This window comes from Amia ocellicauda, unplaced genomic scaffold (genome assembly GCF_036373705.1).
Source record: "Amia ocellicauda isolate fAmiCal2 unplaced genomic scaffold, fAmiCal2.hap1 HAP1_SCAFFOLD_58, whole genome shotgun sequence".
Taxonomy (NCBI): Eukaryota; Metazoa; Chordata; class Actinopteri; order Amiiformes; family Amiidae; genus Amia; species Amia ocellicauda.
The window spans coordinates 212,707-229,565 of NW_027102988.1; the positions used below are offsets into that span (position 1 = coordinate 212,707).

General features: G+C 46.2%; 8 non-coding genes and 35 pseudogenes across 8 annotated transcripts; all 43 read right to left on the bottom strand.

The window, feature by feature from the left end:
* Positions 1–17: 17 nt before the first annotated feature.
* LOC136738825 (5S ribosomal RNA) lies at positions 18–136 on the bottom strand. Its single transcript, XR_010812719.1, has one exon. It is a non-coding gene; the product is annotated as a 5S ribosomal RNA (ribosomal RNA).
* Positions 137–347: 211 nt separating this feature from the next.
* LOC136738649 (uncharacterized) lies at positions 348–466 on the bottom strand (annotated as a pseudogene).
* Positions 467–691: 225 nt separating this feature from the next.
* LOC136738709 (uncharacterized) lies at positions 692–810 on the bottom strand (annotated as a pseudogene).
* Positions 811–1,032: 222 nt separating this feature from the next.
* On the bottom strand, positions 1,033–1,151 carry LOC136738782 (uncharacterized; annotated as a pseudogene).
* Positions 1,152–1,361: 210 nt separating this feature from the next.
* On the bottom strand, positions 1,362–1,480 carry LOC136738691 (5S ribosomal RNA). The gene has a single exon (XR_010812688.1). It is a non-coding gene; the product is annotated as a 5S ribosomal RNA (ribosomal RNA).
* Positions 1,481–2,034: 554 nt separating this feature from the next.
* LOC136738703 (5S ribosomal RNA) lies at positions 2,035–2,153 on the bottom strand. The gene has a single exon (XR_010812689.1). It is a non-coding gene; the product is annotated as a 5S ribosomal RNA (ribosomal RNA).
* A 216-nt stretch (positions 2,154–2,369) lies between these two features.
* Positions 2,370–2,488, bottom strand: LOC136738660 (uncharacterized; annotated as a pseudogene).
* Positions 2,489–2,706: 218 nt separating this feature from the next.
* LOC136738728 (uncharacterized) lies at positions 2,707–2,825 on the bottom strand (annotated as a pseudogene).
* A 210-nt stretch (positions 2,826–3,035) lies between these two features.
* Positions 3,036–3,154, bottom strand: LOC136738628 (uncharacterized; annotated as a pseudogene).
* A 219-nt stretch (positions 3,155–3,373) lies between these two features.
* On the bottom strand, positions 3,374–3,492 carry LOC136738787 (uncharacterized; annotated as a pseudogene).
* A 216-nt stretch (positions 3,493–3,708) lies between these two features.
* Positions 3,709–3,827, bottom strand: LOC136738784 (5S ribosomal RNA). Its single transcript, XR_010812697.1, has one exon. It is a non-coding gene; the product is annotated as a 5S ribosomal RNA (ribosomal RNA).
* A 557-nt stretch (positions 3,828–4,384) lies between these two features.
* On the bottom strand, positions 4,385–4,503 carry LOC136738633 (5S ribosomal RNA). The gene has a single exon (XR_010812683.1). It is a non-coding gene; the product is annotated as a 5S ribosomal RNA (ribosomal RNA).
* Positions 4,504–5,056: 553 nt separating this feature from the next.
* LOC136738820 (5S ribosomal RNA) lies at positions 5,057–5,175 on the bottom strand. The gene has a single exon (XR_010812714.1). It is a non-coding gene; the product is annotated as a 5S ribosomal RNA (ribosomal RNA).
* A 216-nt stretch (positions 5,176–5,391) lies between these two features.
* LOC136738661 (uncharacterized) lies at positions 5,392–5,510 on the bottom strand (annotated as a pseudogene).
* Positions 5,511–5,728: 218 nt separating this feature from the next.
* LOC136738729 (uncharacterized) lies at positions 5,729–5,847 on the bottom strand (annotated as a pseudogene).
* Positions 5,848–6,057: 210 nt separating this feature from the next.
* LOC136738639 (uncharacterized) lies at positions 6,058–6,176 on the bottom strand (annotated as a pseudogene).
* A 219-nt stretch (positions 6,177–6,395) lies between these two features.
* LOC136738788 (uncharacterized) lies at positions 6,396–6,514 on the bottom strand (annotated as a pseudogene).
* Positions 6,515–6,730: 216 nt separating this feature from the next.
* On the bottom strand, positions 6,731–6,849 carry LOC136738840 (5S ribosomal RNA). Its single transcript, XR_010812733.1, has one exon. It is a non-coding gene; the product is annotated as a 5S ribosomal RNA (ribosomal RNA).
* Positions 6,850–7,406: 557 nt separating this feature from the next.
* LOC136738632 (uncharacterized) lies at positions 7,407–7,525 on the bottom strand (annotated as a pseudogene).
* A 554-nt stretch (positions 7,526–8,079) lies between these two features.
* Positions 8,080–8,197, bottom strand: LOC136738614 (uncharacterized; annotated as a pseudogene).
* A 557-nt stretch (positions 8,198–8,754) lies between these two features.
* On the bottom strand, positions 8,755–8,873 carry LOC136738665 (uncharacterized; annotated as a pseudogene).
* Positions 8,874–9,094: 221 nt separating this feature from the next.
* Positions 9,095–9,213, bottom strand: LOC136738733 (uncharacterized; annotated as a pseudogene).
* A 210-nt stretch (positions 9,214–9,423) lies between these two features.
* On the bottom strand, positions 9,424–9,542 carry LOC136738692 (uncharacterized; annotated as a pseudogene).
* A 220-nt stretch (positions 9,543–9,762) lies between these two features.
* Positions 9,763–9,881, bottom strand: LOC136738637 (uncharacterized; annotated as a pseudogene).
* A 570-nt stretch (positions 9,882–10,451) lies between these two features.
* On the bottom strand, positions 10,452–10,570 carry LOC136738779 (uncharacterized; annotated as a pseudogene).
* Positions 10,571–10,794: 224 nt separating this feature from the next.
* LOC136738730 (uncharacterized) lies at positions 10,795–10,913 on the bottom strand (annotated as a pseudogene).
* Positions 10,914–11,131: 218 nt separating this feature from the next.
* Positions 11,132–11,250, bottom strand: LOC136738731 (uncharacterized; annotated as a pseudogene).
* Positions 11,251–11,469: 219 nt separating this feature from the next.
* On the bottom strand, positions 11,470–11,588 carry LOC136738640 (uncharacterized; annotated as a pseudogene).
* Positions 11,589–11,828: 240 nt separating this feature from the next.
* On the bottom strand, positions 11,829–11,947 carry LOC136738619 (uncharacterized; annotated as a pseudogene).
* Positions 11,948–12,156: 209 nt separating this feature from the next.
* Positions 12,157–12,275, bottom strand: LOC136738695 (uncharacterized; annotated as a pseudogene).
* Positions 12,276–12,491: 216 nt separating this feature from the next.
* On the bottom strand, positions 12,492–12,610 carry LOC136738732 (uncharacterized; annotated as a pseudogene).
* A 217-nt stretch (positions 12,611–12,827) lies between these two features.
* Positions 12,828–12,966, bottom strand: LOC136738797 (uncharacterized; annotated as a pseudogene).
* Positions 12,967–13,187: 221 nt separating this feature from the next.
* Positions 13,188–13,306, bottom strand: LOC136738780 (uncharacterized; annotated as a pseudogene).
* A 225-nt stretch (positions 13,307–13,531) lies between these two features.
* LOC136738634 (uncharacterized) lies at positions 13,532–13,650 on the bottom strand (annotated as a pseudogene).
* Positions 13,651–13,859: 209 nt separating this feature from the next.
* LOC136738834 (5S ribosomal RNA) lies at positions 13,860–13,977 on the bottom strand. The gene has a single exon (XR_010812728.1). It is a non-coding gene; the product is annotated as a 5S ribosomal RNA (ribosomal RNA).
* A 221-nt stretch (positions 13,978–14,198) lies between these two features.
* On the bottom strand, positions 14,199–14,317 carry LOC136738608 (uncharacterized; annotated as a pseudogene).
* A 221-nt stretch (positions 14,318–14,538) lies between these two features.
* LOC136738799 (uncharacterized) lies at positions 14,539–14,657 on the bottom strand (annotated as a pseudogene).
* Positions 14,658–14,872: 215 nt separating this feature from the next.
* Positions 14,873–14,991, bottom strand: LOC136738644 (uncharacterized; annotated as a pseudogene).
* Positions 14,992–15,200: 209 nt separating this feature from the next.
* LOC136738734 (uncharacterized) lies at positions 15,201–15,319 on the bottom strand (annotated as a pseudogene).
* A 216-nt stretch (positions 15,320–15,535) lies between these two features.
* Positions 15,536–15,654, bottom strand: LOC136738609 (uncharacterized; annotated as a pseudogene).
* Positions 15,655–15,875: 221 nt separating this feature from the next.
* LOC136738800 (uncharacterized) lies at positions 15,876–15,994 on the bottom strand (annotated as a pseudogene).
* A 215-nt stretch (positions 15,995–16,209) lies between these two features.
* Positions 16,210–16,328, bottom strand: LOC136738646 (uncharacterized; annotated as a pseudogene).
* Positions 16,329–16,537: 209 nt separating this feature from the next.
* On the bottom strand, positions 16,538–16,656 carry LOC136738736 (uncharacterized; annotated as a pseudogene).
* Positions 16,657–16,859: the final 203 nt, after the last annotated feature.

Consider the following 16,859-nt stretch of genomic DNA (forward strand, 5'->3'; position numbering starts at 1 on the left):
ACCCAGGAGACGTAAACAGCTTGCAGCACCTGGTATTTCTAGGAGGTCTCCCATCCAAGTACTGACCAGGCCCTGCCCCGTTTAGCTTCCGAGATCTGACGAGATCAGGCGCATTCAGGACGGTGTGGCCACAAGCCGAAAGGCCTGGCTGCATGATGTCTCTTAAAGGTTGGCGGGTATTGACGGAACTGCCAGCAAAAAAAAAAAAAGAAAAATAGAGGGAAATATACCAGTGCATCAAAGGGTGTTGAAAGTAGCCGGGTACGTGTACAATTCTTCAATTATATCTCCTGGAGACAGAAAGAGAGTATTAAGAGCTACGATGAAGTTACCCAGGAGACGTAAAAAGCTTGCAGCACCTGGTATTTCTAGGAGGTCTCCCATCCAAGTACTGACCAAGCCATGCCCCGTTTAGCTTCCGAGTTCTGACGAGATCGGGGGAATTCAGGACGGTGTGGCCGCAAGCCGAGAGGCCTGGCTGCATGATGTCTCTTAAAGGTTGGCGGGTATTGACGGAACTTCCAGCAAAAAAAAAAAAAAAAAAAAAGAAAAAGAAAAATGGAGGGAAAAATATCAGTGCAGTAATGGGTTTTGAAAGTAGCCGGGTACGTGTACAATTCTTCAATTATATCTCCTCCAGACAGAAAGAGAGTATTAAGAGCTACGATGAAGTTACCCAGGAGACGTAAAAAGCTTGCAGCACCTGGCATTTCCAGGAGGTCACCCATCCAAGTACTGACCAGGCCCTGCCCCTTTTACCTTCCGAGATCTGACGATATCGGGCGCGTTCAGGACGGTGTGGCCGAAAGCCAAGAGGCCCGGCTGCATGATGTCTCTTTAGGCTGGTGGGTATTGACGGAACTTCCAGCAAAAAAAAAAAGAAAAAAAGAAAAAAGAAAAATGGATGGAAAAATATCAGTGCAGCAAAGGGTGTTGACAGTAGCTGGATACGTGTACAGTACTTCAATTATATCTCCTCCAGACAGAGAGAGAGTATTAAGAGCTACGATAAAGTTACCCAGGAGACGTAAAAGCTTGCAGAACTAGGTATTTCCAGGAGGTCTCACTTTCAAGTACTGACCAGGTCCTGCCCCGTTTAGCTTCCGAGATCTGACGAGATAGGGCGCGTTCAGGATGGTGTGGCCGCAAGCCGAGATGCCTGGCTGCATGATGTCTCTTAAAGGCTGGCGGGTATTGACGGAACTGCCAGCAAAAAAAAAAAAGAAAAATAGAGGGAAATATACCAGTGCAGCAAAGGGTGTTGAAAGTAGCCGGGTACGTGTACAATTCTTCAATTATATCTCCTGGAGACAGAAAGAGAGTATTAAGAGCTACGATGAAGTTACCCAGGAGACGTAAAAAGCTTGCAGCACCTGGTATTTCTAGGAGGTCTCCCATCCAAGTACTGACCAGGCCCTGCCCCGTTTAGCTTCCGAGATCTGACGAGATCGGGCGCATTCAGGACGGTGTGGCCACAAGCCGAAGGGCCTGGCTGCATGATGTCTCTTAAAGGTTGGCGGGTATTGACGGAACTTCCAGCAAAAAAAAAAAAAAAAAAAAGAAAAAAGAAAAATGGATGGAAAAATATCAGTGCAGCAAAGGGTGTTGACAGTAGCTGGATACGTGTACAGTACTTCAATTATATCTCCTCCAGACAGAGAGAGAGTATTAAGACCTACGATAAAGTTACCCAGGAGACGTAAAAGCTTGCATAACTAGGTATTTCCAGGAGGTCTCACTTTCATGTACTGACCAGGTCCTGCCCCGTTTAGCTTCCGAGATCTGACGAGATAGGGCGCGTTCAGGATGGTGTGGCCGCAAACCGAGATGCCTGGCTGCATGATGTCTCTTAAAGGCTGGCGGGTATTGACGGAACTGCCAGCAAAAAAAAAAAAAGAAAAATACAGGGAAATATACCAGTGCAGCAAAGGGTGTTGAAAGTAGCCGGGTACGTGTACAATTCTTCAATTATATCTCCTGGAAACAGAAAGAGAGTATTAAGAGCTACGATGAAGTTACCCAGAAGACGTAAAAAGCTTGCAGCACCTGGTATTTCTAGGAGGTCTCCCATCCAAGTACTGACCAGGCCCTGCCCCGTTTAGCTTCCGAGATCTGACGAGATCGGGCGCATTCAGGACGGTGTGGCCACAAGCCGAAAGGCCTGGCTGCATGATGTCTCTTAAAGGTTGGCGGGTATTGACGGAACTTCCAGCAAAAAAAAAAAAAAAAAAAGAAAAATGGATGGAAAAATATCAGTGCAGCAAATGGTGTTGACAGTAGCTGGGTACATGTACAATACTTCAATTATATCTCCTCCAGACAGATAGAGAGTATTAAGAGCTACGATAAAGTTACCCAGGAGACGTAAAAGCTTGCAGCACCAGGTATTTCCAGGAGGTCTCACATTCATGTACTGACCAGGTCCTGCCCCGTTTAGCTTCCGAGATCTGACGAGATCGGGCGCGTTCAGGACGGTGTGGCCGCAAGCCGAGATGCCTGGCTGCATGAAGTCTCTTAAAGGCTGGCGGGTATTGACGGAATTTCCAGCAAAAAAAAAAAAAAAAAAATAGAAAAATGGAGGGAAAAATATCAGTGCAGGAAAGGGTGTTGAAAGTAGCAAGGTACGTGTACAATTCTTCATTTATATCTCCTGCAGACTGAAAGAGAGTATTAAGAGCTACGATAAAGTTACCCAGGAGACGTAAAAGCTTGCAGCACCAGGTATTTCCAGGAGGTCTCACATTCATGTACCGACCAGGTCCTGCCCCGTTTAGCTTCCAAGATCTGACGAGATCGGGCGAGTTCAGGATGGTGTGGCCGCAAGCCGAGATGCCTGGCTGCATGATGTCTCTTAAAGGCTGGCGGGTATTGACGGAACTGCCAGCAAAAAAAAAAAAGAAAAATAGAGGGAAATATACCAGTGCAGCAAAGGGTGTTGAAAGTAGCCGGGTACGTGTACAATTCTTCAATTATATCTCCTGGAGACAGAAAGAGAGTATTAAGAGCTACGATGAAGTTACCCAGGAGACGTAAAAAGCTTGTAGCACCTGGTATTTCTAGGAGGTCTCCCATCCAAGTACTGACCAGGCCCTGCCCCTTTTAGCTTCCGAGATCTGACGAGATCGGGTGCATTCAGTACGGTGTGGCCACAAGCCGAAAGGCCAGGCTGCATGATGTCTCTTAAAGGTTGGCGGGTATTGACGGAACTTCCAGCAAAAAGAAAAAAAAACAAAAATAGAAAAATGGAGGGAAAAATATCAGTGCAGGAAGGGTGTTGAAAGTAGCCGGGTACGTGTACAATTCTTCAATTATATCTCCTGCAGACTGAAAGAGAGTATTAAGAGCTACGATAAAGTTACCCAGGAGACGTAAAAGCTTGCAGCACCTGGTATTTCCAGGAGGTCTCACATTCAAGTACTGACCAGGTCCTGCCCCGTTTAGCTTCCGAGATCTGACGATATCATGCGCATTCAGGACGGTGTGGCCGAAAGCCGAGAGGCCCAGCTGCATGATGTCTCTTTAAGGCTGGCGGGTATTGACGGAACTTCCAGCAAAAAAAAAAAGAAAAAAGAAAAATGGAGGGAAAAATATCAGTGCAGCAAAGGGTTTTGAAAGTAGCCGGGTACGTGTACAATTCTTCAATAATATCTCCTACAGACTGAAAGAGAGTATTAAGAGCTATGATGAAGTTACCCAGGAGACGTAAAAAGCTTGCAGCACCTGGTATTTCTAGGAGGTCTCCCATCCAAGTACTGACCAGGCCCTGCCCCGGTTAGCTTCCGAGATCTGACGAGATCGGGCGCGTTCAGGAAGGTGTGGCCGCAAGCCAAGATGCCTGGCTGCATGACGTCTCTTAAAGGCTGGCGGGTATTGACGGAACTTCCAGCAAAAAATAAAAAATAAATAAATAGAAAAATGGAGGGAAAAATATCAGTGCAGGACAGGGTGTTGAAAGTAGCCGGGTACATGTACAATTCTTCAATTATATCTCCTCCAGACTGAATGAGAGTATTAAGAGCTACGCTGAAGTTACCCAGGAGATGTAAAAAGCTTTCAGCACCTGGTATTTCCAGGAGGTCACCCATCAAATTACTGACCAGGCCCTGCCCAGTTTTTCTTCCGATATCTGACGAGATCTTGCGTCTTCAGGACGGTGTGGCCTCAAGCCAAGAGGCCTGGCTGCATGATGTCTCTTAAAGGTTGGCGGGTATTGACGGAACTGCCAGCAAAAAAAAAAAGAAAAATAGAAAAATGGAGGGAAAAATATCAGTGCAGGAAAGGGTGTTGAAAGTAGCCGGGTACGTGTACAATTCTTCAATTATATCTCCTGGAGACAGAAAGAGAGTATTAAGAGCTACGATGAAGTTACCCAGGAGACGTAAAAGGCTTGCAGCACCTGGTATTTCTAGGAGGTCTCCCATCCAAGTACTGACCAGGCCCTGCCCCGTTTAGCTTCCGAGATCTGACGAGATCGGGCGCATTCAGGACGGTGTGGCCACAAGCCGAAAGGCCTGGCTGCATGATGTCTCTTAAAGGTTGGCGGGTATTGACGGAACTTCCAGCAAAAAAAAAAAAAAAAAAAAGAAAAAAGAAAAATGGATGGAAAAATATCAGTGCAGCAAAGGGTGTTGACAGTAGCTGGATACGTGTACAGTACTTCAATTATATCTCCTCCAGACAGAGAGAGAGTATTAAGACCTACGATAAAGTTACCCAGGAGACGTAAAAGCTTGCAGAACTAGGTATTTCCAGGAGGTCTCACTTTCATGTACTGACCAGGTCCTGCCCCGTTTAGCTTCCGAGATCTGACGAGATAGGGCGCGTTCAGGATGGTGTGGCCGCAAACCGAGATGCCTGGCTGCATGATGTCTCTTAAAGGCTGGCGGGTATTGACGGAACTGCCAGCAAAAAAAAAAAAGAAAAATACAGGGAAATATACCAGTGCAGCAAAGGGTGTTGAAAGTAGCCGGGTACGTGTACAATTCTTCAATTATATCTCCTGGAAACAGAAAGAGAGTATTAAGAGCTACGATGAAGTTACCCAGAAGACGTAAAAAGCTTGCAGCACCTGGTATTTCTAGGAGGTCTCCCATCCAAGTACTGACCAGGTCCTGCCCCGTTTAGCTTCCGAGATCTGACGAGATCGGGCGCATTCAGGACGGTGTGGCCACAAGCCGAAAGGCCTGGCTGCATGATGTCTCTTAAAGGTTGGCGGGTATTGACGGAACTTCCAGCAAAAAAAAAAAAAAAAAAAGAAAAATGGATGGAAAAATATCAGTGCAGCAAATGGTGTTGACAGTAGCTGGGTACATGTACAATACTTCAATTATATCTCCTCCAGACAGATAGAGAGTATTAAGAGCTACGATAAAGTTACCCAGGAGACGTAAAAGCTTGCAGCACCAGGTATTTCCAGGAGGTCTCACATTCATGTACTGACCAGGTCCTGCCCCGTTTAGCTTCCGAGATCTGACGAGATCGGGCGCGTTCAGGACGGTGTGGCCGCAAGCCGAGATGCCTGGCTGCATGAAGTCTCTTAAAGGCTGGCGGGTATTGACGGAATTTCCAGCAAAAAAAAAAAAAAAAAAATAGAAAAATGGAGGGAAAAATATCAGTGCAGGAAAGGGTGTTGAAAGTAGCCAGGTACGTGTACAATTCTTCATTTATATCTCCTGCAGACTGAAAGAGAGTATTAAGAGCTACGATAAAGTTACCCAGGAGACGTAAAAGCTTGCAGCACCAGGTATTTCCAGGAGGTCTCACATTCATGTACCGACCAGGTCCTGCCCCGTTTAGCTTCCAAGATCTGACGAGATCGGGCGAGTTCAGGATGGTGTGGCCGCAAGCCGAGATGCCTGGCTGCATGATGTCTCTTAAAGGCTGGCGGGTATTGACGGAACTGCCAGCAAAAAAAAAAAAGAAAAATAGAGGGAAATATACCAGTGCAGCAAAGGGTGTTGAAAGTAGCCGGGTACGTGTACAATTCTTCAATTATATCTCCTGGAGACAGAAAGAGAGTATTAAGAGCTACGATGAAGTTACCCAGGAGACGTAAAAAGCTTGTAGCACCTGGTATTTCTAGGAGGTCTCCCATCCAAGTACTGACCAGGCCCTGCCCCCTTTAGCTTCCGAGATCTGACGAGATCGGGTGCATTCAGTACGGTGTGGCCACAAGCCGAAAGGCCAGGCTGCATGATGTCTCTTAAAGGTTGGCGGGTATTGACGGAACTTCCAGCAAAAAGAAAAAAAAACAAAAATAGAAAAATGGAGGGAAAAATATCAGTGCAGGAAGGGTGTTGAAAGTAGCCGGGTACGTGTACAATTCTTCAATTATATCTCCTGCAGACTGAAAGAGAGTATTAAGAGCTACGATAAAGTTACCCAGGAGACGTAAAAGCTTGCAGCACCTGGTATTTCCAGGAGGTCTCACATTCAAGTACTGACCAGGTCCTGCCCCGTTTAGCTTCCGAGATCTGACGATATCATGCGCATTCAGGACGGTGTGGCCGAAAGCCGAGAGGCCCAGCTGCATGATGTCTCTTTAAGGCTGGCGGGTATTGACGGAACTTCCAGCAAAAAAAAAAAGAAAAAAGAAAAATGGAGGGAAAAATATCAGTGCAGCAAAGGGTTTTGAAAGTAGCCGGGTACGTGTACAATTCTTCAATAATATCTCCTACAGACTGAAAGAGAGTATTAAGAGCTATGATGAAGTTACCCAGGAGACGTAAAAAGCTTGCAGCACCTGGTATTTCTAGGAGGTCTCCCATCCAAGTACTGACCAGGCCCTGCCCCGGTTAGCTTCCGAGATCTGACGAGATCGGACGCGTTCAGGAAGGTGTGGCCGCAAGCCAAGATGCCTGGCTGCATGACGTCTCTTAAAGGCTGGCGGGTATTGACGGAACTTCCAGCAAAAAATAAAAAATAAATAAATAGAAAAATGGAGGGAAAAATATCAGTGCAGGACAGGGTGTTGAAAGTAGCCGGGTACATGTACAATTCTTCAATTATATCTCCTCCAGACTGAATGAGAGTATTAAGAGCTACGCTGAAGTTACCCAGGAGATGTAAAAAGCTTTCAGCACCTGGTATTTCCAGGAGGTCACCCATCAAATTACTGACCAGGCCCTGCCCAGTTTTTCTTCCGATATCTGACGAGATCTTGCGTCTTCAGGACGGTGTGGCCTCAAGCCAAGAGGCCTGGCTGCATGATGTCTCTTAAAGGTTGGCGGGTATTGACGGAACTGCCAGCAAAAAAAAAAAGAAAAATAGAAAAATGGAGGGAAAAATATCAGTGCAGGAAAGGGTGTTGAAAGTAGCCGGGTACGTGTACAATTCTTCAATTATATCTCCTGGAGACAGAAAGAGAGTATTAAGAGCTACGATGAAGTTACCCAGGAGACGTAAAAAGCTTGCAGCACTTGGTATTTCTAGGAGGTCTCCCATCCAAGTACTGACCAGGCCCTGCCCCGTTTAGCTTCCGAGATCTGACGAGATCAGGCGCATTCAGGACGGTGTGGCCACAAGCCGAAAGGCCTGGCTGCATGATGTCTCCTAAAGGTTGGCGGGTATTGACGGAACTTCCAGCAAAAAAAAAAAAAAAAAAAATAGAAAAATGGAGAGAAAAATATCAGTGCAGGAAAGGGTGTTGAAAGTAGCCGGGTACGTGTACAATTCTTCAATTATATCTCCTGCAGACTGAAAGAGAGTATTAGGAGCTACGATAAAGTTACCCAGGAGACGTAAAAGCTTGCAGCACTTGGTATTTCCAGGAGGTCTCACATTCAAGTACTGACCAGGTCCTGCCCCGTTAAGCTTCCGAGATCTGACGATATCATGCGCGTTCAGGACGGTGTGGCCGAAAGCCGAGAGGCCCAGCTGCATGATGTCTCTTTAAGGCTGGCGGGTATTGACGGAACTTCCAGCAAAAAAAAAAAGAAAAAAGAAAAATGGAGGGAAAAATATCAGTGCAGCAAAGGGTTTTGAAAGTAGCCGGGTACGTGTACAATTCTTCAATAATATCTCCTACAGACTGAAAGAGAGTATTAAGAGCTATGATGAAGTTACCCAGGAGACGTAAAAAGCTTGCAGCACCTGGTATTTCTAGGAGGTCTCCCATCCAAGTACTGACCAGGCCCTGCCCCGTTAGCTTCCGAGATCTGACGAGATCGGGCGCGTTCAGGAAGGTGTGGCCGCAAGCCGAGATGCCTGGCTGCATGACGTCTCTTAAAGGCTGGCGGGTATTGACGGAACTTCCAGCAAAAAATAAAAAATAAATAAATAGAAAAATGGAGGGAAAAATATCAGTGCAGGACAGGGTGTTGAAAGTAGCCGGGTACATGTACAATTCTTCAATTATATCTCCTCCAGACTGAATGAGAGTATTAAGAGCTACGCTGAAGTTACCCAGGAGATGTAAAAAGCTTTCAGCACCTGGTATTTCCAGGAGGTCACCCATCCAATTACTGACCAGGCCCTGCCCAGTTTTTCTTCCGATATCTGACGAGATCTTGCGTCTTCAGGACGGTGTGGCCTCAAGCCAAGAGGCCTGGCTGCATGATGTTTCTTAAAGGTTGGCGGGTATTGACGGAACTGCCAGCAAAAAAAAAAAGAAAAATAGAAAAATGGAGGGAAAAATATCAGTGCAGGAAAGGGTGTTGAAAGTAGCCGGGTACGTGTACAATTCTTCAATTATATCTTCTCCAGACTGAAAGAGAGTATTAAGAGCTACGATGAAGTTCCCCAGGAGACGTAAAAAGCTGGCAGCACCTGGTATTTCCAGGAGGTCTCACATTTAAGTACTGACCAGGTCCTGCCCCGTTTAGCTTCCGAGATCTGACGAGATCGGGCGCGTTCAGGACGGTGTGGCCGCAAGCCAAGAGGCCGGGCTGCATGATGTCTCTTAAAGGCTGGCGGGTATTGACGGAACTTCCAGTAAAAAATAAAAAATAAATAAATAGAAAAATGGAGGGAAAAATATCAGTGCAGGACAGGGTGTTGAAAGTAGCCGGGTACATGTACAATTCTTCAATTATATCTCCTCCAGACTGAATGAGAGTATTAAGAGCTACGCTGAAGTTACCCAGGAGATGTAAAAAGCTTTCAGCACCTGGTATTTCCAGGAGGTCACCCATCCAATTACTGACCAGGCCCTGCCCAGTTTTTCTTCCGAGATCTGACGAGATCTTGCGTCTTCAGGACGGTGTGGCCGCAAGCCGAGAGGCCTGGCTGCATGATGTCTCTTAAAGGTTGGCGGGTATTGACGGAACTTCCAGCAAAAAAAAAAAAAAAAAAATGGATGGAAAAATATCAGTGCAGCAAAGGGTGTTGACAGTAGCTGGGTACGTGTACAATACTTCAATTATATCTCCTCCAGACAGAGAGAGAGTATTAAGAGCTACGATAAAGTTACCCAGGAGACGTAAAAGCTTGCAGCACCAGGTATTTCCAGGAGGTCTCACATTCATGTACTGACCAGGTCCTGCCCCGTTTAGCTTCCGAGATCTGACAAGATCGGGCGCGTTCAGGACGGTGTGGCCGCAAGCCGAGATGTCTGGCTGCATGATGTCTCTTAAAGGCTGGCGGGTATTGACGGAATTTCCAGCAAAAAAAAAAAAAAAAAAAAAAGAAAAATGGAGGGAAAAATATCAGTGCAGGAAAGGATGTTGAAAGTAGCCGGGTACGTGTACAATTCTTCAATTATATCTCCTGGAGACAGAAAGAGAGTATTAAGAGCTACGATGAAGTTACCCAGGAGACGTAAAAAGCTTGCAGGACCTGGTATTTCCAGGAGGTCTCCCATCAAAGTACTGACCAGGCCCTGCCCCGAATAGCTTCCGAGATCTGATGAGATCGGGCGCGTTCAGGATGGTGTGGCCGCAAGCCGAGATGCCTGGCTGCATGATGTCTCTTAAAGGCTGGCGGGTATTGAAGGAACTGCCAGCGAAAAAAAAAAAGAAAAATAGAGGGAAAAATACCAGTGCAGCAAAGGGTGTTGAAAGTAGCCGGGTACGTGTACAATTCTTCAATTATATCTTCTCCAGACTGAAAGAGAGTATTAAGAGCTACGATGAAGTTCCCCAGGAGACGTAAAAAGCTGGCAGCACCTGGTATTTCCAGGAGGTCTCACATTTAAGTACTGACCAGGTCCTGCCCCGTTTAGCTTCTGAGATCTGACAAGATCGGGCAAGATCGGGCAAGATCGGGCGCGTTCAGGACGGTGTGGCCGCAAGCCAAGAGGCCGGGCTGCATGATGTCTCTTAAAGGCTGGCGGGTATTGACGGAGCTTCCAGTAAAAAATAAAAAATAAATAAATAGAAAAATGGAGGGAAAAATATCAGTGCAGGACAGGGTGTTGAAAGTAGCCGGGTACATGTACAATTCTTCAATTATATCTCCTCCAGCCTGAATGAGAGTATTAAGAGCTACGCTGAAGTTACCCAGGAGATGTAAAAAGCTTTCAGCACCTGGTATTTCCAGGAGGTCACCCATCCAATTACTGACCAGGCCCTGCCCAGTTTTTCTTCCGAGATCTGACGAGATCTTGCGTCTTCAGGACGGTGTGGCCTCAAGCCGAGAGGCCTGGCTGCATGATGTCTCTTAAAGGTTGGCGGGTATTGACGGAACTTCCAGCAAAAATAAAAAATAAAAAAAGAAAAAAGAAAAATGGATGGAAAAATATCAGTGCAGCAAAGGGTGTTGACAGTAGCTGGGTACGTGTACAATACTTCAATTATATCTCCTCCAGACAGATAGAGAGTATTAAGAGCTACGATAAAGTTACCCAGGAGACGTAAAAGCTTGCAGCACCAGGTATTTCCAGGAGGTCTCACATTCATGTACCGACCAGGTCCTGCCCCGTTTAGCTTCCAAGATCTGACGAGATCGGGCGAGTTCAGGATGGTGTGGCCGCAAGCCGAGATGCCTGGCTGCATGATGTCTCTTAAAGGCTGGCGGGTATTGACGGAATTTCCAGCAAAAAAAAAAAAAAAAAAATAGAAAAATGGAGGGAAAAATATCAGTGCAGGAAAGGGTGTTGAAAGTAGCCGGGTACGTGTACAATTCTTCAATTATATCTCCTGGAGACAGAAAGAGAGTATTAAGAGCTACGATGAAGTTACCCAGGAGACGTAAAAGCTTGCAGCACCAGGTATTTCCAGGAGGTCTCACATTCATGTACCGACCAGGTCCTGCCCCGTTTAGCTTCCAAGATCTGACGAGATCGGGCGAGTTCAGGATGGTGTGGCCGCAAGCCGAGATGCCTGGCTGCATGATGTCTCTTAAAGGCTGGCGGGTATTGACGGAATTTCCAGCAAAAAAAAAAAAAAAAAAATAGAAAAATGGAGGGAAAAATATCAGTGCAGGAAAGGGTGTTGAAAGTAGCCGGGTACGTGTACAATTCTTCAATTATATCTCCTGGAGACAGAAAGAGAGTATTAAGAGCTACGATGAAGTTACCCAGGAGACGTAAAAAGCTTGCAGCACCTGGTATTTCTAGGAGGTCTCCCATCCAAGTACTGACCAGGCCCTGCCCCGTTTAGCTTCCGAGCTCTGACGAGATCGGGCGCATTCAGGACGGTGTGGCCACAGGATGGTGTGGCCGCAAGCCGAGATTCCTGGCTGCATGATGTCTCTTAAAGGCTGGCGGATATTGACGGAACTGCCAGCAAAAAAAAAAAAAAAAAAAAAAAAAAAGAAAAATGGATGGAAAAATATCAGTGCAGCAAAGGGTGTTGACAGTAGCTGGGTACGTGTACAATACTTCAATTATATCTCCTCCAGACAGAAAGAGAGAATTAAGAGCTACGATAAAGTTACCCAGGAGACGTAAAAGCTTGCAGCACCAGGTATTTCCAGGAGGTCTCACATTCAAGTACTGACCAGGTCCTGCCCCGTTTAGCTTCCGAGATCTGACGAGATCGGGCGCGTTCAGGATGGTGTGGCCGCAAGCCGAGACGCGTGGCTGCATGATATCTCTTAAAGGCTGGCGGGTATTGACGGAACTGCCAGCAAATAAAAAAAAGAAAAATAGAGGGAAAAATACCAGTGCAGCAAAGGCTGTTGAAAGTAGCCGGGTACGTGTACAATTCCTCAATTATAACACCTCCAGACAGATAGAGAGTATTAAGAGCTACGATGAAGTTACCCAGGAGACGTAAAAGCTTGCAGCACCAGGTATTTCCTGGAGGTCTCCCATCCAAGTTCTGATCAGGCCCTGCCCCGTTTAGCTTCCGAAATCTGACGAGATCAGGCACGTTCAGGATGGTGTGGCTGCAAGCCAAGAGGCCTGGCTGCATGATGTCTCTTAAAGCTTGGCGGGTATTGACGGAACTTCCAGCAAAAAAAAAAAAAAAAAAAGAAAAATGGATGGAAAAATATCAGTGCAGCAAAGGGTGTTGACAGTAGCTGGGTACGTGTACAATACTTCAATTATATCTCCTCCAGACAGATAGAGAGTATTAAGAGCTACGATAAAGTTACCCAGGAGACGTAAAAGCTTGCAGCACCAGGTATTTCCAGGAGGTCTCACATTCATGTACCGACCAGGTCCTGCCCCGTTTAGCTTCCAAGATCTGACGAGATCGGGCGAGTTCAGGATGGTGTGGCCGCAAGCCGAGATGCCTGGCTGCATGATGTCTCTTAAAGGCTAGCGGGTATTGACGGAATTTCCAGCAAAAAAAAAAAAAAAAATAGAAAAATGGAGGGAAAAATATCAGTGCAGCAAAGGGTGTTGAAAGTAGCCGGGTACGTATACAATTCTTCAATTATATCTTCTCCAGACTGAAAGAGAGTATTAAGAGCTACGATGAAGTTCCCCAGGAGACGTAAAAAGCTGGCAGCACCTGGTATTTCCAGGAGGTCTCACATTTAAGTACTGACCAGGTCCTGCCCCGTTTAGCTTCCGAGATCTGACAAGATCGGGCAAGATCGGGCAAGATCGGGCGCGATCAGGACGGTGTGGCCGCAAGCCAAGAGGCCGGGCTGCATGATGTCTCTTAAAGGCTGGCGGGTATTGACGGAACTTCCAGCAAAAAATAAAAAATAAATAAATAGAAAAATGGAGGGAAAAATATCAGTGCAGGACAGGGTGTTGAAAGTAGCCGGGTACATGTACAATTCTTCAATTATATCTCCTCCAGACTGAATGAGAGTATTAAGAGCTACGCTGATGTTACCCAGGAGATGTAAAAAGCTTTCAGCACCTGGTATTTCCAGGAGGTCACCCATCCAATTACTGACCAGGCCCTGCCCAGTTTTTCTTCCGAGATCTGACGAGATCTTGCGTCTTCAGGACGGTGTGGCCTCAAGCCGAGAGGCCTGGCTGCATGATGTCTCTTAAAGGTTGGCGGGTATTGACGGAACTTCCAGCAAAAAAAAAAAAAAAAAAAAAAAAAAAGAAAAATGGATGGAAAAATATCAGTGCAGCAAAGGGTGTTGACAGTAGCTGGGTACGTGTACAATTCTTCAATTATATCTCCTGGAGACAGAAAGAGAGTATTAAGAGCTACGATGAAGTTACCCAGGAGACGTAAAAAGCTTTCAGCACCTGGTATTTCTAGGAGGTCTCCCATCCAAGTACTGACCAGGTCCTGCCCCGTTTAGCTTCCGAGATCTGACGAGATCGGGCGCGTTCAGGATGGTGTGGCCGCAAGCCGAGATGCCTGGCTGCATGATGTCTCTTAAAGGCTGGCGGGTATTGACGGAACTGCCAGCAAAAAAAAAAAGAAAAATAGAGGGAAATATACCAGTGCAGCAAAGGGTGTTGAAAGTAGCCGGGTACGTGTACAATTCTTCAATTATATCTCCTGGAGACAGAAAGAGAGTATTAAGAGCTACGATGAAGTTACCCAGGAGACGTAAAAAGCTTGCAGCACCTGGTATTTCTAGGAGGTCTCCCATCCAAGTACTGACCAGGCCCTGCCCCGTTAGCTTCCGAGATCTGATGAGATCGGGCGCGTTCAGGACGGTGTGGCCGCAAGCCAAGAAGCCTGGCTGCTTGATGTCTCTTAAAGGCTGGCGGGTATTGACGGAACTTCCAGCAAAAAAAAAAAAAAAAAAAAAATGGAAAATGGAGGGAAAAATATCAGTGCAGCAAAGGCTGTTGAAAGTAGCCGGGTACGTGTACAATACTTCAATTATATCTCCTCCAGACAGATAGAGAGTATTAAGAGCTACGATGAAGTTTCCCAGGAGACGTAAAAGGCTTGCAGCACCAGGTATTTCCAGGAGGTCTCCCATCCAAGTACTGACGAGGCCCTGCCCCGTTTAGCTTCCGAGATCTGATGAGATCGGACGTGTTCAGGACGGTGTGGCCGCAAGCCAAGAGGCCGGGCTGCATGATGTCTCTTAAAGGCTGGCGGGTATTGACGGAACTTCCAGCAAAAAATAAAAAATAAATAAATAGAAAAATGGAGGGAAAATTATCAGTGCAGGACAGGGTGTTGAAAGTAGCCGGGTACATGTACAATTCTTCAATTATATCTCCTCCAGACTGAATGAGAGTATTAAGAGCTACGATGAAGTTACCCAGGAGATGTAAAAAGCATTCAGCACCTGGTATTTCCAGGAGGTCACCCATCCAATTACTGACCAGGCCCTGCCCAGTTTTTCTTCCGAGATCTGACGAGATCTTGCGTCTTCAGGACGGTGTGGCCTCAAGCCAAGAGGCCTGGCTGCATGATGTCTCTTAAAGGCTGGAGGGTATTGATGGAACTTCCAGCAAAAAACAAAAGAAAAAAGAAAAATGGAGGGACAAATATCAGTGCAGCAAAGCGTGTTGAAGGTAGCCGGGTACGTGTACAATTCTTCAATTATATCTCCTCCAGACAGATAGAGAGTATTACGAGCTACGATAAAGTTACCCAGGAGACGTAAAAGCTTGCAGCACCAGGTATTTCCAGGAGGTCTCACATTCAAGTACTGACCAGGTCCTGCCCCGTTTATCTTCCGAGATCTGACGAGATCGGGCGCGTTCAGGACGGTGTGGCCGCAAGCCGAGATGCCTGGCTGCATGATGTCTCTTAAAGGCTGGCGGGTATTGACGGAACTGCCAGCAAAAAAAAAAAGAAAAATAGAGGGAAATATACCAGTGCAGCAAAGGGTGTTGAAAGTAGCCGGGTACGTGTACAATTCTTCAATTATATCTCCTGGAGACAGAAAGAGAGTATTAAGAGCTACGATGAAGTTACCCAGGAGACGTAAAAAGCTTGCAGCACCTGGTATTTTCAGGAGGTCACACATCCAAGTACTGACCAGGCCATGCCCCATTTAGCTTCCGAAATCTGATATGATCGGGCGCGTTCAGGACAGTGTGACTACAAGCCAAGAAGCCTGGCTGCTTGATGTCTCTTAAAGGCTGGCGGGTATTGACGGAACTTCCAGCAAAAAAATAAAATAAAAAGAAAAATGGAGGGAAAAATATCAGTGCAGCAAAGGCTGTTGAAAGTAGCCGGGTACGTGTACAATACTTCAATTATATCTCCTCCAGACAGATAGAGAGTATTAAGAGCTACGATGAAGTTTCCCAGGAGACGTAAAAGGCTTGCAGCACCAGGTATTTCCAGGAGGTCTCCCATCCAAGTACTGACGAGGCCCTGCCCCGTTTAGCTTCCGAGATCTGATGAGATCGGACGTGTTCAGGACGGTGTGGCCGCAAGCCAAGAGGACGGGCTGCATGATGTCTCTTAAAGGCTGGCGGGTATTGACGGAACTTCCAGCAAAAAATAAAAAATAAATAAATAGAAAAATGGAGGGAAAATTATCAGTGCAGGACAGGGTGTTGAAAGTAGCCGGGTACATGTACAATTCTTCAATTATATCTCCTCCAGACTGAATGAGAGTATTAAGAGCTACGATGAAGTTACCCAGGAGATGTAAAAAGCATTCAGCACCTGGTATTTCCAGGAGGTCACCCATCCAATTACTGACCAGGCCCTGCCCAGTTTTTCTTCCGAGATCTGACGAGATCTTGCGTCTTCAGGACGGTGTGGCCTCAAGCCAAGAGGCCTGGCTGCATGATGTCTCTTAAAGGCTGGAGGGTATTGATGGAACTTCCAGCAAAAAACAAAAGAAAAAAGAAAAATGGAGGGACAAATATCAGTGCAGCAAAGCGTGTTGAAGGTAGCCGGGTACGTGTACAATTCTTCAATTATATCTCCTCCAGACAGATAGAGAGTATTACGAGCTACGATAAAGTTACCCAGGAGACGTAAAAGCTTGCAGCACCAGGTATTTCCAGGAGGTCTCACATTCAAGTACTGACCAGGTCCTGCCCCGTTTATCTTCCGAGATCTGACGAGATCGGGCGCGTTCAGGACGGTGTGGCCGCAAGCCGAGATGCCTGGCTGCATGATGTCTCTTAAAGGCTGGCGGGTATTGACGGAACTGCCAGCAAAAAAAAAAAGAAAAATAGAGGGAAATATAACAGTGCAGCAAAGGGTGTTGAAAGTAGCCGGGTACGTGTACAATTCTTCAATTATATCTCCTGGAGACAGAAAGAGAGTATTAAGAGCTACGATGAAGTTACCCAGGAGACGTAAAAAGCTTGCAGCACCTGGTATTTTCAGGAGGTCACACATCCAAGTACTGACCAGGCCATGCCCCATTTAGCTTCCGAAATCTGATATGATCGGGCGCGTTCAGGACAGTGTGACTACAAGCCAAGAGGCCTGGCTGCATGATGTCTCTTAAAGGCTGGCGGATATTGACGGAACTTCCAGCAAAAAAATAAAATAAAAAGAAAAATGGAGGGAAAAATATCAGTGCAGGAAAGGGTGTTGAAAGTAGCCGGGTACGTGTACAATTCTTCAATTATATCTCCTGGAGACAGAAAGAGAGTATTAAGAGCTACGATGAAGTTAACC